A 17,009-nucleotide genomic window follows, 5' to 3' on the forward strand; every position below is an offset into this window, starting at 1 on the left:
ATGGATTGGATGAAGAATTGCCGAGACATTCGAGAATTAGTAAAGAGCATTCAGATCCTCGATAAACAAGACGAAAACTTTAAATGCACTTTTTCTGAATACATTGCGAAATCTCTGGTCACAGTATTTCAAGAAAGCTTGACTGAATTGAATAAAAAATTCTTTTTGCTGAAAAATTCGATGTTTCAATAAATTAATACGGTTGCTTTCAGAGATATAATTGCTACGAGAAAAACTTAAATATGTCCACTAAACATTGAGACTAACTTCTGGCATACGCCACTTGAAATCAAACGATTGAATTAACAATTATTTTTATTTGGTACTCCAATCGATTGGTTACATATCAAGAATACATTTAGATTACACTCAATGGGCCATTGTCTTCGATCTCTCGTAGAGTAGAGCGAATGTCCCGATTTAAGTTTTGGACGGTGCTTACAGCGATTTCTTTCAACTTTCGCTTGATTCGATTGATCAACTGTTGCTCGTTTCGTGCCTCCCAGCCCGTTTCGTGCATCATCCACTTGAGAACTGCCCATAAATTTTCTATTGGACGTGCCTGTGGCACGTTTGAAGGACTGTTCTTTTTTGGCACAATTGGTTTTTTTTTTGCTCATTTAACCAATCCAATGTTTTTTTGCATAATGACAGCTTCAAAGGTCTGGCCAAAACAGGATTACGTCGCTATTGTGCTATTTATCGATGAATTTCTTCAGTTTTGTCAAGCATTGACCGATATAAACGTCAGCATTGATCTCTTGGCTTTGTTTTTGCGAATCAATGATTCTGAAACACTCTTCGAAAAAATGGCCACCCACACTAGCACCTTCAGCTCAAATTTTGATTTGCTGGCTTATTTAACCTCGTTTGGTATTGTTTCGATGTTGTCAGTGCAAAAACCGTCGTTGTTACTCAATTCATGATGAGAAAATGTGAAGTACGATTCATCATCCAAAAATTATTAATTTTTCATTCGGAAAGTGTTCACGACGAAGTGCACGACAGCAAATTGGTATTTTTTCAAGTTGTTTCGCTGTATATTTTGATGCTCGCTTACGTTTACGATAAATTGCATTGTTTTCTTCAAAATCTTGTGAACGTAATACTAATTTGCGTGTTGATTGATTTCACTTGACAGCAGTTTTTTCGTTGGTGTGGCATTTACTTTTGGTGGGCGACCCGGTATAACTTTATTTTTTATATTTACCTTTTACCATTCCGGCAATCTTTCAAAACACGCAAATTAGTCGCACCGGAGATTGGTTTATCTTCAAACACCTTCAGATTTTCACTTGTACTGAGTCGTCCCAACAGATTGGTGACAGATTTACGTAAATCCAGCTTGTACGGCATTTTGAATCGAAACTTTCGCGTAATACAAGTGCATGGAGCTACATCTGTGTGTTTCTTTATGCACTCAAATATATGTCTGAAGTTAGTCTCAATGCTTAGTGGACATATGTTATATAAAGAATCTGATCATAATTGTAATATTGTATTAGTTTTAAAGGTTTGAATTAGTTTTAAAGGTTTTTTTCGAAGATTTGGGGCTTTATTGTGAAAAAACGGTACAAAATATTTTATTCGAAGTATTGGCCATCGCTAGCTACAACTTTCGCCCATCTTTCGGGCAATTTCCGGATGCCGTTTCTCCAAAATTCTGGCCGCTGCTTGGCTATCCATGACTCAACCCATATTTTGGTAGCCTCGTACGAGGAGAACCGCTGGTCCGCCAAATCGAGACTCATATGCCGGAACAAATGATAATCGGAGGGAGCTATGTCTGGACTATACGGCGGGTGGGGTAACACTTCCCAGCCAAGCGTTCCAAGGTATTTTTTGACAGGTTGAGCAACATGCGGCCGAGCGTTGTCATGTTGCAAAATAACCTTGTCGTGCCTTTTTACCGTTTCCGGCCGTTTTTCTTTCAATGCCCGGCTTAAACGCATCAATTGCAGTCGGTAACGATCCCCCGTGATTGTTTCGCCCGGTTGGAGCAGCTCAAAATATACGACGCCGACCTGATCGCACCAAATGCAGAGCATGATTTTCTTGCCGTGAATATTCTGCTTGGCCGTCGACGTTGATGCGTGGCCGGGCAAACCCCATGATTTTTTGCGTTTTGGGTTATCGTAGTGGATCCATTTTTCTTCGCCAGTCACCACCCGATGCAAAAAACCCTTCCGATTTTGTCGCTCGATCAGCAATTCGCACGTAAAAAGTCGCCGTTCGACGTCGCGCAGCTTCAACTCGTACGGGACCCAATGTCCTTGCTTTTGGATCATTCCCATCGCTTTTAGACGCTTGCAAACGGTTGATTTATCAACGCCCAATGATTCAGCAAGCTCTTCTTGGGTTTGACACGAGTCCTCGTTTACCAATTCCCCCAATTCCGCGTCCTCGAACTTTTTGGGCTGGCCAAGACGCTCCTTGTCTTCGGTGTGAAAATCACCACTTTTGAATCGTCGAAACCAGTACTCACATATTGAAATCGACGGAGTATGGTCTGGGTAGGCCTCCTGCAGCAATTCACGGGCTTGGGCTGTATTTTTTTTCAAATTGAAGCAGAAAAGCAAATCTTCCCGCAAATTGCGTTTCGACGGCACGAAAGTTGACATACTCGGAGCACGAAAACACTGCGTTGTTTATACTTCAGCGAAATGGCAGATACTGATAAACAAAGCCTAGGGATGAGGCTTTGTCATGAATATATATTCAGTATTGCCAACGCGATAAAGTGATAAATAGCGCCATCTGTGTGTCACCTTTAAAACTAATTCAACCTCCCAATAGATATAAAATTTTGTTCTTAAAAAATAAATACTCATCTTCTATGAGAGTTATTGAAAATATAATTTTCAATTAGCGCATGAGGGTTATCTTACTGACAAATTACTAATTATGAATCCTTTGTGCACGGAGGACTATGGACCACAACTTGTGGTCTTTGTTTTGGCTAAACGGCATTCGCCTTTGCGGTTTGGTGGGATTTTGCTTATTCTATGCAATTTCTTTTCATTTTGACTGCTGACGGAGAATGTCGCATAATCCAAAGTCAAATGTAAGTAAATCATTAAATTATATGATGTAAATTTTATGATTAATTTGAAAAGCGGTAAGAATTTTTAGCACGAAATTAAATAAAGCTAGAAATATTCAATCTGACTGCCGTTTTCCTTCTCCAGTCAACAATGACTTACTTACTTACTTACTTAGGTGGCCATAACAACCCGTTACCGAGTTACGGCCGACCTCACTAGCTCTCTCCAGGCGCCTCTGCTCTGCGCGCCCCACTCCAATTCTGTACACCAAGCGAGCATAGGGTTTCCTTCACCTGGTCTTTCCACCGGAGCAATGGTCTTCCTCTGCGTCGGCTACCTTGGACTTCGCCCTCGAACACCTCCTTTGCTGGAGCTTCTTCAACCATACACACGACATGCCCTAGCCAACGCAGGGATTGGATGGCGATGCGTTGAACTACGTCAATGTAGGCGTAGAGGTCATACAGCTCGTTTTTCATTCTTGAACGGTAGTCTTCGCCAACGCGCATAGAACCGAAGATCTTACGAAGAACTTTTCTCTCGAACACCCCAAGAGCGGCTGCATCGCTTTGCGACACTACCCATGCCTCTGCGCCATATCCGCCACGGATATGATGAGCGTCTTGTAAAGTGTCAGTTTGGTCATGCGAGAGAGGGCTCGACTACTCAATTGCTTACTTAGCTAATAGGTGTTAATTAGCAAGAGTGATTCTCCGTTTGATCTCCAGGCTAATATCGTTGTTGCTGTTAACGGCGGTGCCAAGATAAATAAATTCTCGCACAACTTCAACAATGAGACTGATTAGAATTTCATGATATTTCTTCTGCAAAAATTGATAAAAATATGTTTTTGATGGCACTTCAGAGAAAATAAAAATCCTTTTAATGGAGCTTGAGAAAAATAATTTTTCCTAAAAATTTTGAATTAATATCGAACAAGCTTGTGGTTTTACTGTACACCCAATTCTATGTTTACACGGCAAATACGTTCCTTACAAATTAAATCCTTAAGAATAAAACATATCAAAATTCAAATTGAAATTAAGAAAAATATTGGTGGAAATGGTATCATACACCAGTTACATTTGACACAAACCGACAAGCAATGGAGAATATAAAAGTCCAATAAAGATTTTCTTTACTCAAAACCATTTTTTTATTCAGTAGAAAAATTGTTCAAAAATAAATAATTTGGGTGAATAATTTTGCGCCACCTTGTACAATAGTTTTTATCCAGCTACTCGCGACCTAAAATGAGAATGTGAAAAGTGTTATAGGTAAAAAATGGTCTCAGCAATACGAGTATTTAGTCTAATTTTTGTAACTAGGTAGGTAGGGTGGTTGTCATAAAGACACACTTAGAACTTTCGCAGGTCCATTGTGATATTTTTGTAACTAACATTAAAAATATTAAAATCAAATTTGTTGCAAAAGCCCTATTTTACCAACACTTGTTTGAGTTTTTTTCTATTAAAATTATTTTTTAGCAACTGCGACTAGTTTTAAAGTAACTAGTTAGGAACTAATATACAAGAAATTATTTAACTTTGCTCCGTTACAATTATTTTTTTAGCGTTTCAACTGTAAGTGAACTGAAACAAACGCTGCAACTAGTTTCAAAGCAACTAGTTAGGAACTAGTTTACAAAAATAATTCGAATTTTCCTATTACAATTATTTTTTGAGCACTTCAACGTTAACTGCAAACGAACTGAATCAAAAAGAACAAACACTGCAACTTGTGTAAAGTAGCTTACAAAAACTAATTTAACTTTGAGCTATTACAATTATTTTTAGAGCATTTCTCCGAACTTAATCGAACTTTCAACAGAACTTAATCGAAAGAAACAAACACTGTTACTTGCTTTGAAGTAACTAATATTAGTTAGCAGCTAGTTTACAAAAACAATTAAATTTTTTCCTAATAAAATAATTTTTTCGAGCGTTCATCTGCAAGCGAAGTGAATTAACAAAAAAAAAACACTCCAACTAGTTTCAAAGCAACGAATTGTGGACTGGTTCCAAATAAATAAGTTTAAGATGAAACAACTTCTTTGAATCGTGCAAAGCTTATGAATGCACTAAAAATATTTAGCACAACAAATTGTAATGCATATTAAAATTAACTAACTTCTAAAAAGCTAGTTTCGGGCTGGTTCAAAATAAGCTAGTTTAAGTTGCTTTAGTTTTAAATTACAATACTTCAAGTAAATCTAAAGATTCGCAATGATATTCAGAACGTGAGCACCTGAAGCCAATTAAATCGAAGTAAATTTGAGCTAAACATAACTAGAAATGTTCGTTTTAAGGCCGGCGGGCCAATTAAAAGGTCAAAAAAATCGATTTTTTTTTTTTTTCCTGAAATCAATAGCTTAAATATTCAAGAACATGAGACACAAATTTTCAGAGTTAAATTCCAAGTATTTGCAGAGCTACAGAGCCGAGCGTAGTGCGGCGTCGAGCAACCGTGCGCTTATTGTTGTAGTGTATTGTTTCTGTGTACGTCTCTGTAAGTGTTTGTTTCTCGGCTTTTCATTTTCACGATTTTACCTAATTTATGTACACGATTGCAAAAAAACTAAACGAGCTATCCATTTCATTCAAAATGCGTTATCTTCAGTATTGTTTTCTCTTCTATGTGAACTAAAAAAAACATCCAAAAACTTTAAGCGACTTTTTTACCCAGCGACTTTTGAAAAACCACTTTTTTTTCTACCTTCCCCAAAAATTCGAATTTTACGTGTTTCTCCCAATTTTCTTAGTTCACATCGAAGATAATTACATCAAAATTAATAATCTTTTTTTTTTTTTGTTTTCAGATGAAAATTGCAAGTTGTATCTTGTACAGAAGTTGGATACTTCAGTGGCAAGGCGCTCTGGGAATCTATTGATAACTCGGCTTACAATATATTGTTGGAGATTGTACAATTTTTTTTTTTTTTTTAATTCAAATATATATTAAACTATCCCCAAAACTTCATTTGGCTAATTGTTTTTTTTCTCATCCTACAACGCTTCGCGAAAACTACTGAATTTAGGACATCTAATTGGCCCGCCGGCCTTAAATTAGTTGCCCTCTCTACAGGCTCGTTCACTCGCCCACACACACGCATAACAGTATGTGTGTAGTGATTTGCCACATCATAATGCATTGTATATTTTTAGGCGCTTAGATGCAAATTAGCTAATTGAATTCAATACGCCTGACCGATGTCGCGTCTCTGGTCATTTGGCTATGACTTTGCATTCCCCATTTGCCGACGTAATTTGCTTGCGGCTAAAATTTTGCTATCATGTCATTATAAAATAAATATAAATACACGAAATATATAAATTAGTTATGTATTTGTTGGTGGAGAGACGTTAACCCGTAGTGCCCATAATACATATTTAGTTTGAGGTCGAATGCCACTAAAATTTAATTACGCAATCGCGCAGCTAACCTCATGCAGGTAACCAGAGCCCGCCCGTTTTCACTTATAAAATACAATTCGTTTAAAATTCTTAAAAATGGCGAATTTATGTTTTAAAATTCGAGACTTAATTAAAAAAGTGTTAACTGTATTCTTCGCCAGTTTGATTTATATGAAAATATTTCGAACAATAACAATTAATAAATAAAAAATGTGTTTTTGTTAGTTTTTAATTGTTGTTTATGACTTTATTGTTTGAGTATTTTATTATTTCAAGACTACAAAGCTGTACAAATATTTTCCATGCATCATGCAATATTTCGTTTTCTCGCATATTTGCTCACCATTATTTCCGCTGCTGCCACCGGCGCCACCTGCACCACCACCACCACCACCGCCCGCGCCAACCGCCAACAGCCGTTCGGTCAGCGCGATAATTATGAAAATGCGACACATGAGCAACGCTGTCGCGTATGTCATTTGGCTGACACATCCCACGCGACTCGCTGACATTGCGGTCAGATACAGTTTCATAGCTGGAGTGTGTGTGTGTGTGTGTATGCGCGGATATTGTATTGTGACTATACTTATTATGTATTTGAGACTGATTGTTGACAAATTTGTTGTACGACGCACAGAGAGCGTTGAGGCAATAACCGCGCCTGCGACTGCAGCTGCGGTTGGCGGCGTCACTATTTATATAAAATTTTAAGTTTTGCCCTTATTTGTATTTAATTAAATTATTGCAAAATGGCCGCCACATACACATGTGTACGCACGTGAATACACATACATGTTCACACACACATGCGCAACCTTTGCGCTTATTAATTACTTTGTTAATATTTTTTTAATTGCTTTTAATTTATGCGCGCGAGGCTACAGGTTCATTTTTCAAGTGTATGCATTTGATTGTTTTACTCTGCTTCTTTTTGTTTTTTTGATATTTCATTTGCAACATAAAATTGGTTTTACGCGCCTTTTCATGCTTTATTCAAACACATACAGCTACGCAATGCATACTCATTTAAAAGTCCTTTCAGTGTGCGTTGGAGTGTTTGTGTGCCATTGCTAATTACTGACCAATGCAATCACTCGATTAACTTTTTCTCCCCACTTGAATGGTCAGCTCTTAATACGAATGCAGTGCAATCGTTCACTTCAATTCCATTTTCTCTGTTGGTTTTTCATTAAATGATATTTTAATTCGAATGCGCTGCTTTTTTCCTGCGAACGTGGCAAATATTCTCGTGCACTCTTCAACAGCAGCACGTCTTTCCCGTCTGCTTCCAATTGGCATTTACTGAAATTGGCTTAAGTGATTCGTTTAACATTATCCTGTGCCTTGTCTGAGCTGTGATAGCAGTGGCGCGTCCAGCAGATCAGATTTTCTGGTCACAGTTTTAGCAAAGCAAACACTGAAAGTAGAAATGAAAATATTTAGCCTTAAGTGTTTTTTGTAAAGAAGATACGATAAAATATGCACAAATATTCACTTATACATAAATATTTCAGACTGCTTGATTTCGCTTTATCTGGATCTAATTTTGTAAACATTTTAAATTTTATTACCTAATATTGAATTTATATTGATTGCTAATATTTTAATTTCCAAATTTGGCTTGCTTTTCTTTACATTCTTGTCTAGTCTGTAAGGTAATTTGTACTGTAAGTTATTAAAATAAAATAAATATTATTACAAAGTCACACTGCCAAAGTTACACTCGAACTTTTGGCTACCGAAATAATCAGCCGAAATTCCGATATCAATTGGCCGCCTCGGAGCAGTGATTTAAGCCCGTTGGACTATTTTTTGTGGGGAGCCGTTAAGGACAAATGCTATGCGAACCATCCAGAGACGATTGATGCTTTAAAATACGAAATCGAAGTTGCCATTCATGAAATTGAAGACCAAACAATCGAAAATGTGCTTAAAAATTGGGTTGATCGAATGGCCTACTGTAAAGCCAGTCGTGGCAGTTATTTGAACGATATTATTTTTTATTCATAAATGACAATGTTCAATCTTCAAAATAAAAAAAAAAAGTTTGAAAAAATATTGATTAGTTTTTGTTTTATAGCCGATTCAAAAAGCAAATTTCACATGGCCCACCCTATAGAAGAGTCGAAGCGCGGGCGAAACCCACGTTCTTAACATCCATTTTGTGGGCGCGTCTTAGAATGCAAGTACTATTGCTATAATTAAGGTGGCGTAAAATTAATCACATTATAATGAAATTTATAGACTTATTAAATACACTGAAAAAATTTTACCGCCATACCAATGTGGCTTCCGCATGGGAGCAAATATTCACGCCTAAGCAGTTAATGGAAAAATGCTATGAGCACAACATTCATCTTCATATGCTTTCATTGATTTCACGCACTTGGCACAGTCAACCGAATGCCCATACCAACAATCTTACAAAACGCAAAATCCCAGAAAAACTAATCAGCCCAATAATGCGGGCCCTACGAAATACTGAATCCAAAATACATAATAATAAATGGGCACTCTTTCACACACAGAGTGGCGTGCGTAAGACAGGGCGACACACTTCCATCAACAATTTTTAACTTAATGCTGCGTAATAGATGAAGTAATCGATGCCAAAAGAACTGGATGTATTATAAATAGAACAACTCAACAAGTAAAAACGTTATTCATAAACAAAATTGTATAATTAATTTTTATAATTCATATTTTTTTTCAAAGTCCAATTAATATTTAATCACATTTGAGATTTCCATCAGGTAAAGCCATTCTTTTTTTTATTCATTAAAAAAGTCATTCCAAAACAAAATTGGGCAATTAATTTTGCACCACCTTTTACCAAAACCTTCAATCCTTTCTACATTCTCAGGTAAAAATTTTTTTTAAGCCCAACCAATTTTTAATCCCATTTGAGATTTCCGTCACACAAAATCATTTTTGTTTTTCTTAGTAACACTCGGTAGTTGGGCTGCCAGTTGCAGTCTCAGAGTTTACTCTGACAAAACGGAGTTGATGCTATTCACCAGGAAATACAAGCCTCCACCTTTTAAGCTTGCAAGGCTAAACAACCAGTATCTTACACTCGCATCGGAAGTCAAGAGTCTTGGTGAAATACTTGAGCCCAAGCTCCACTGGAAGCTGCACATAGAAAATCGAGTTAAGAAGGCCAGTATAGCTTTCTACGCCTGTACGTCTATGTTCGGCAAAAAATGGGGTATCAATCCACGTGTCGTACTTTGGATGTACAACTTAGTGGTGCTGCCAATTTTCAATTCGGTGACTAGCATTTCAGAAGGGCTACAACACCACTAAACTAGAGAGAGTGCAGAGAACTGCATGTATGGGCATCACTGGTGCTTGTAGAACATGTCCCACTGCTGCGCTCAACGTCATTCTGCACTTACTTCCCGTGGATCTGCAAGTTACGTCCATTGCTGCTCAGAGCACTGTTAGGTTGAAGGAGATTGGCCTCTGGAGACAACTTCCTCTAGGACATAGTAGCATCTTGAAGCAGATCTCCCCTTCCTTCTCTGTTCTTCGCACTGATCTCTCCATCCGCTAACTGGGTTTTGAGGGTTGTGCTAGTGCGATTTTTCCGAGCAGGCAAGATTGGAAAGAGGGGAGAGTCGGCACGGTTATAGGTAGCTCTGTTTTCACTGACGGATCCAAGATGGAATCTGGAGTGGGAGCGGGGGTTTTCTCTAAATAAAGCCAGCATTTCGGTATCTTTTTAACTTTTTAACCCGAAACGAGCAGCTTTTTTCAAGCAGAGGTGTTCGCGAAACTGCAAGCATGCAAAATGCTTCGGGATCGCTGTTGGGAGGGAGACATTAATATTCTTTCCGATAGTCAAGCTGCGATCAAGGCCCTGTCGTCGCCGTATTGCAGCTCTCTTCTGGTGAACTCCTGCAAGGAGGAACTCAAAGATCTCGAATATGCAGGAAACATTTCCTTTATCTGGGTTCCTTGGCACAGAAATATACAGGGAAATGAAATTGCCGATGAGCTTGCCAGGTAGGGGTCGACAGAACCGGTTTCAGCTGCCCCCTTCTAAGACATCGGTATCCCCTTGACCGTTGTTAAAGGAAAAATACATAATTTCTTCCTAAAAAAAGCGCAAGACAGATGGAGGTCTGACTCATCGTGTGGTATTTCGAAAACACTATGGTCTCAATACGATAGAAACAGAACGCTTAAGGTGATGGGAATCCCCCGCCATTTAATTTCCAAACTCATTGCGGTGTTCACTGGACACTGGGTGATCGGTACTCATGAGGAGAAGCTGGGAATTCTGTACAACCGCTATTGCAGAAGCTGTGGGGATCCTGCAGAGATTGAGATTCCTTAGCGTGCCCTTTGGGGATGACTTAAAGCCTATATCCCGTTTCTCTCCTCCACTACATCAACAGCACTGGATGACTGTAGACGGTTTTCTCTTCCCAAATTTTTTTCTTTTTACAGGTAGTGGTCCACATTATGGTATCACAACGGCACGTAAGTGCTACTTAAAGTGTACCTGGGGTCGTCTTGCCATCTAATCTACCCACCTACCTCCTTAGTAAAAAAGTTATTCAAAGATCGCAGGTTGTCACGGAGATACCTATCCTCTACTTTCACGGGAAAATTACGTCAATCCACTCATCCGACTCACAGTTGCGTGCAATGTCACTGTAACTAAGTACCCCGATGAGCCTTATATATATACATATATATATAATTGGCGCGTACACCCTTTTTGGGTGTTTGGCCGAACTCCTCCCCCTATTTGTGGTGTGCGCGTCTTGATGTTGTTCCACAAATGGAGGAACCTACAGTTTTAAGCCGACTCCGAACGGCAGATATTTTTATGAGGAGCTTTTCCATGGCAGAAACACATTCGGAGGTTTGCCATTGTCTGCCGAGGGGCGACCGCTATTAGAAAAATGTTTCTCTTAATTTTGGTGTTTCACCGAGTTTCGAACCGATGTTCTCTCTCAGATGAGCCTTATACCAAATAATTCAGATGCGATCGAAAGTGAAATCAGGCATTCCCCAACCAGTTTCGAATGCACCATCATAGAGCCCATAAATAATATCAATAATTTATTTTCTTGTTTTATTATTAAACCGACCTTGAGCTGCGCCAATCACTCATTAATAAAATATTTTTCATTTTTTACTAATATTCTCTTGTCAACTCGTTGAAAACTGTGAATTTTCGCTATAAATTGGATTCGATTTTTTTCTTTTCACTATAAACAACTTCGGCAATTGACATTTCGTAGGACAACGCCGTGGTAAAAAATACCAGCTGCTAGCATTAAAAATGAAACTGGTGGCAAGTTAGTTCAGAACCAGCATTTTTGACTTCATTTGTTGGTTAAGTACAAAAAAAAACAAGAACACAAACAAAAACTATTAAAAATTCATACGCATTTGCGCATTTATTAATAAGCTTTCAGACTAAAACCAGTGCATGTGAATTCACACAAACTTTGAAATCTCGCTTAGCATTTCAGGGTAAATGCGCGAGTCAAGCAAAAACAATAGGAAAACGTGCACACACACACGCACACTTGCGTAACTACAATTGCATAAATACACACTAACTAGCCAGGGATAATTGAAATTTGCACTTTTTTCTGCGGTTTACTTTCCGTAAAAGTTTTATTCGTACGCCGCGCCGCATTTAAGCGGATTATACGCTGAACTACAGACACCAAAACAAACAAAATTTTACCAATGTACGAGCATACCCGCAAGAAGATAAAAAGATAAAAAAGTTTAAGTTGCAAGAAAAACACGAAAGTTTGAAAAAAATATTACAAACATTTGCGCCGGCGGGCACTGGGCTAACTGACAGGGAAGGTACTGGCATTTGAGGAGCGTGGAAAAGCGATGTAGTGGTTTGATGAAGAAATACGCGATACGTGGAAATTAAAAATTGCATGATATGTTTAGCAAATCAGGTACCTGCCCACACATACCCGTACTGGTAGATGTGAATGTGGTTTTTAATTTTTAAAGCAATTTTTTTCTGTAAAATAAATTCGTGTTAATTTGAAGCTAATGTCAACCGAATGAAATGCCAATATTGTGCAAGTCAATGTAATAATAAACAATAAAACAATTTGCATGAAATATAAAAAAAAAACTTGAAAAAAATTCATTTACATCACAAAATTTCCAAAAAAAAAAACAGAAAATTGCAAAATAATCTCAGCAATAGAGCTTAATTCCTTTGTTTATGCATTTTTAATAAATTTTTATTGGATTTCGTTCATTAAAAATTAGCTCAAACAAATATAAAATTCCAAATCGTTTTTATAACAGCCGATGGCGTTAATAAACAATTTTTTTGGTAAATTTTTAATATTTCAACGGGCTTATGTCCTTAATCAAAGTACTTTTTAATTATAGACGTTAAATAATTACAATTTTTCTCTGTGTATGTATGTGTGTGTAAGAGTCTATATTTCAACATTTGTGTATGTATGAGCAATGTACCCTCTGTTCGAAAAGTAGCCAAAGCACTCAGAGTTGCTTCAGCCTACCGCATTGTATTAAGCGCAACAGTTTTCGTGATCTATGGGGAGATACCTATAGACCTCATGGCACGAGCACGAGAGTATGCGTGGGACTCTAGGAAAAAAAACACTTCACCACTAATGCCGCGGAACGGAGATGCCAAACCATGCAACGATGGAAAAGCCGATGGGGCACTGAATCGAGTGGCAGATGGACGGCGAAGCTCATTGCTACAATAAGTAAATGGATTCAAATGAGCTGCGGGGAAATCAGCTATTTCATGACTCAGTTCCTCTCGGCCCATGGATACTTTCGGAAATACCTATAACGCATGGGTAAGGTAACTCACCCCAGGTGCATATATGAGGAAGCACCGAGCGATGACGCCGAACACACGTTCTTTAATTGCGACAGATGGCTCGTGGAAAGAATTGCCCTAAGGAAGCAGAATGGCGACATCGCGGCGACCAATGTGATCGGCAAGATGCCTAAACGCAAAGACAACTGTAATGCGATCAAAAGATACGTTGAAGGCGTATTAGCGTAACCTCACAGACAGAGACATAAAAAGACGAGCCTACAGCATGAAGCTGCCTACAAATATGGTGGACCCAGACACGGGTGAATAGCGTTGGTCCATTTAGAGAGCTCAGAACCCTCTCGAAGTAATGCAGAAAGTTGTTCCGGGAAGGGAGTCTCCCCAGAAGAGGAGGAGTGATTGTTTTAAAGGCCACACCACACAACGCAGTAGACGACGGTCGCTGTAAGTGCGAAGGCATTTTTGGTCCTACCTCACGCACCAAAGAAACAAAGTAGCAAAGGCGGCCAATTTAAGAGGGAAACGTTTTTAAGGTTTTTAGTATTTAATTTTTATTATTTTATATGTTTTTTTTTTTTGCTCACTATCTTTGGGCTCTGCTCATTTGAAGAAAAATTTTCATATGAAAGAATCAACAAAGTTATTGAGCAAATTACATCGCTTGCGAGTATGGTTATTTCTAATAACACTGGCATAACTCACTATTTTCAGTGTTGTCAACGCCCTTTCAAGAGAGTTTCATTAGACCTCGTTCACACAGGGACACTTTTGTTCCTTCAACTTTGCGAATTCTCTATTGATGTTGTCCGTCGTGTTCACACACCTTGCAATGGTTAGTTTTTAGTTAGTTTCTGGTACGCAACTATTTGACCGAAAATAACTTAGACACCACTTCGTGAGCTTTGTAATCAAAAAGTATTGTCCCGTGAGATTGATTGCTAGTCGCGCAGCTCAAGCTGCCATTTCCCGGGACAGGATTTATTGCCAGTTGAAAAAGCTTTGAACATTTAAAGAAGCGCTTGAGTATGAGTACTGATTACCATGGAGTATAAATTAGAATTAATTAAAAATGCAGTAATAGAACCATTTCCATCATTTCCTGACACTTATTGCACAGAAGTTTTATATACATTTACGCATCCACAATAGACGTTTTTAAGTGGTTTATGTGCTACAAACGCGCGCCAAGTGCGTGCGTATGTGCCAGCAGCTGGCGTTTGTGTGTCGCTTTTGTAGAATTTTATTATGCGAATCACGGCAATGATAGAAATTTAATAACAAGCCAATAAGCTATTTTACCCCACCACTGCCTATCGGTCATGCCGCTAAAAAGTTAATAAATAATTAACATTTTTTAATTAAACGAAACTTAAATTAAATTATTTCCATACGAAATTTAATTGAAAAGCTCATTTTAATGGTCAGCAAAGTAAATAATGCCATTTCAATTGCATCGGCAGTGATTTGTGTAAGTTGTAAGTTTTTATATTAAAAATTTAAAAGTGAGTTCTTTTTTCACTAAAGAGCAAGTTAAATCATAAAAAAATATTTAAAAGTAATTTTATCAATTTTTTAAGTATAAAGTAGTTTTTAGTACCTAAAGTCAATTGCTTTGTTAACTTTTTCTGTGTTGCGAATTAATTTAGATTGAAATTACGAGAAAAGTTCTAAATGGCAAAGTTCGAATATAATGAAAATATTGATGGCGCAACTTAATAAAAGACATATCGCATTTTGCAAACTTATTTTCCCTTCCGATAATTATGTTTTTGTTTTCATATCTAGATAAGTTAAATTAATATACAGCTTCGATTTGTTTCTAGCACATCAAGATTTATTTGTCGTGTTTTTTTTTTGTTTTGGTGAAATTCATATTTTTCACTATTTCTCTGGGAAAATTTATTTATTCAAAAAATATATATTTATTCAAATAAAAAAAAAAAAAAAAATTAAATTAAATTTATTTTAAAAAATTTAAATAAAAATTAAAAATTGAAATTTTTGTCTTTTAAAAATATTTTTTTAACACGTTACAAAAAAACACATTTTAAACTAAAAAAAAAACATTTTTAATTAAAAAGAATTTAATAATTTTCTTATTATTTAAACATTTTATTTGTAATTTATTAACAAAATATTTTTGAAAGAGAAAAATTTTTAAATTAAAAATAAAAAAAAATATTTAATTTTTATTAAAATGTTTTTTGTTATTTATTTTAATTGATTAATAATATTAATTGCGGAAAAAGAAATCCATTATTAAAAGAATACTTCAGTATGACTTATGACCTTAACTTCAAGAAAGGCTTTACGGTACGTTTTCCACCGAGAGCCGAATGGAGCAAAGGGAAGGTGATTGGAAGGTACAATATCGATATCTATACCGATGGTTCTAAGATTAACTGTTTTGTGGGAGCTGGCTTCCACTCGGAGCCGCTCAACCTATCCCAGTCAATTCGTCTTCCTGACTATGCCAGCGTATTCCAGGCAGAACTTTGTTAGCGATCAGAGAAGCATGCAAGTCGCTAAAACTCTACAAGGGAGTTGGTGCAAGAGTAACTATCTTCTCAGACAGTCAAGCAGCTATAAAGGCCTTAGACTCCAACTCCATTTCATCCAAACTAGTCTTACCGTGTAGAGAAGAGCTGGAAATGCTTAGTCATTGGCTTGAAATCACTCCGATATGAGTCCCCGGTCACTGGAACATACGAGGTAATGAGATAGCGGATGAGTTAGCAGGAAAAGGTTCGGCACTAGAAATAGCAGAGGCGGTGGCAGTATCCACCCCACTCAACACATTAAAAGCATCCATTGCTTCACACTATCATACTTTAGTCGAAAGAAGATGGAAGCAAATACCAACATATATTACAACAAAAAACACATGGCCGTCATACAAAATCCACAGGTCGAATGATCTGTTAGGATGCTCTCGGCCAAACATCTCACGCACCACTGCAACCCTTACAGGCCATTGGAAAGTAGGGGATCATGCAGCTAGACTCAATCTACTCTTCAATGCTATCTGCAGAAGCTGCCAAGCGGAAGGAGCGAAGGAAAGTCTTTTCCACTACTTATGTGAATGTGCAGGTCTTGCTAGGGCACGACTCCGCACCTTTGGTAAGCCTTTCTTGCAGCAAATTATTGAGATCTCAGACATCGAGATAAAGAATTTGCTGCTATTCTTGGACCTCATTAAATGGATTTGACTTAGAACAACAAAAAAAAAGAAAAAAACAAAACATCATTCTACGCGGACGGTGGTAGTAAAACGGTGCTGGTCACTAATTAGGATTATTTCAGTGGAAATACTCAACCACTTCAACAACAACAACATCATGACTTATGTAATATTCTCTCTCCCTCTTTCATATAAAAAATGTCGAGCATTCATTACATGGAGAAAAAGCACAAGAGCACCAGCGAAAAAAAATTTCGAAAAATCAACGCAACCGTTGACCTGTTAAAAGCTGCATACCCAGATTTTTTTAAATTCTAATCAAAAAGGTTGAGATTTTTACAGATCTCTTTGTGCGCAAACTGGGTTTGGAGTGTTGTGCTAGGGCTATCTTTCCAAGCAGACTGTTGAGCTATAAAACTGCATACCCAGATTTTTTTTAATTCTAATAAAAAAGGTTGAGATTTTAGCAATTTTTTTTTTTATTTCTATAAATTTTTCTCTAAATCAACCAATATTTCAGTATTCTTTGAACTGACGAATACTAGTTGCGT

Source organism: Anastrepha ludens, chromosome 5, assembly GCF_028408465.1.
Source record: "Anastrepha ludens isolate Willacy chromosome 5, idAnaLude1.1, whole genome shotgun sequence".
Taxonomy (NCBI): Eukaryota; Metazoa; Arthropoda; class Insecta; order Diptera; family Tephritidae; genus Anastrepha; species Anastrepha ludens.